Source organism: Alligator sinensis, unplaced genomic scaffold (assembly GCF_000455745.1).
Source record: "Alligator sinensis unplaced genomic scaffold, ASM45574v1 scaffold511_1, whole genome shotgun sequence".
Lineage (NCBI taxonomy): Eukaryota > Metazoa > Chordata > Crocodylia > Alligatoridae > Alligator > Alligator sinensis.
The window spans coordinates 663,406-664,927 of NW_005842114.1; the positions used below are offsets into that span (position 1 = coordinate 663,406).

A 1,522-nucleotide genomic window follows, 5' to 3' on the forward strand; every position below is an offset into this window, starting at 1 on the left:
AATCATGGGCTCCTGTTCCTTTAGTTCAGGGGGCTTGAAAAAACCTGCTGTCAAATGCTGCACCTAGGCCTTGCCTAAGCAAAGAGAAATGTGGAACCAGGGATCAAATCAGCACCAATCAAGTGGCCAATCATGTTTCAGTGGTTATCGGATTTTGTATGGGGATGATGGGCCTGATATGCCTGCTGCATGGAGTTACATTAATGCAATGTGATAGGAAACATCTCTTCTCTGACAAGCACCCGGCTTTATGTTATTCTTTACACCAGAAGAAACTGCTTCAGTAGTGATGATCAGAGCAGTGGTGGTGCTAGGATACTCATAGGCCTGACCTAAGAGGCCATTTGTTGCTCAGTCACAGCTCTAGGTTTAGGCCCTGAGTGCATAAACCACTGTGTGAGCTACTTTGATTCCAGGACAGAACTATAATTTGCTAGTTTTATTTAGCAACAATGTCCCTAAAATACTGAGAAACAGAATCAAATCACCTGGATGGGAATGATGCCTAGCAGTAAAAGTACAGGACTGGATGCTAGAACTCCTGGGCTAAGTACAGATGGTCAAAAAGCCTGAGGCTGAAATGATTCAGTCTTCGCAGGTTAGTCTAAACTGTGTAGATTGAACTGATAAGCAAGTGAACAGATATTCATTTTTGATTCCAGAAATGCGGCCACATGTCTGCAGTGCCTAAGCCAGAAAGCCAGGGAATGCTAGAGCATGCCTCCCTGCTTGACTAGAGGAGGAAGTTGGGCCAAGGCTAGCCCATCCAACCTGCAAGGGGGGGGAGCAGTTTGCAGGGGAGGTGCAAAGCATCCTGGGATGCTGGGGGACTGAAAGTTAACTTGAATCTGGAGGGGATCTGGGACAGAAGTTCAATAAACCAATTAAACCTAAATCAATTAAGCCTGATACTACATCCATCTAGGTTTATCTTAACCTGGTTTCAGCCATTTTGAAAGTGGTTTATGTGCACTGAACTTCTGTTGTGTTATAGATTTGAACCAGTTTCTGATCACTTATACCGGTTTATGTGTAATTTCTGTCCCTAGGCCTGGGTTCCACTCCCACCAGTGCCACAAGCTTGCTGTCTGACTTCATCTGAGAAAGCTGTCCTCATGCATGGCATCTTAAAAGTGAAATGGACTAGAAGTGGAATTGAGTCACTGAGAGCACAGTCAGCAAATCATTAAAAACTCATAGTAACTGACTAGCCTCTCTTCACTGCTCAGGCTAGGAAAAACTGTGTTAGGGGTGAAAAGGAAGTGCGAGTTTTAATAATTTCATGGCTAAAAGATCAAAGATGTGATTTACAACACAGCTTTGGAAACCTGCTTTCTTTAGCATATGCACAGTTAATAGAGTGACCCTTTAAATCTATTAGTGCAGCTACCCTCCAGAAGAAGGTTCTTTTTAGAGAAAAGCAGTGCCATATTCACCCCAGGAGATGCAACTGGTACTGCCCCTCCACTTTGAATCCAAGTGATTCTCACTCCTCTCAGTCCTGCTGATTCCAATCCTCTCG

General features: G+C 44.1%; 1 protein-coding gene across 5 annotated transcripts in view; it reads right to left on the reverse strand.

Annotated features, from left to right (window-relative positions):
- LOC106721812 (disks large-associated protein 4-like) overlaps window positions 1-1,522 on the reverse strand; it is a 244,452-nt gene that overhangs the window by 72,462 nt on the left and 170,468 nt on the right. The window lies entirely within an intron of this gene.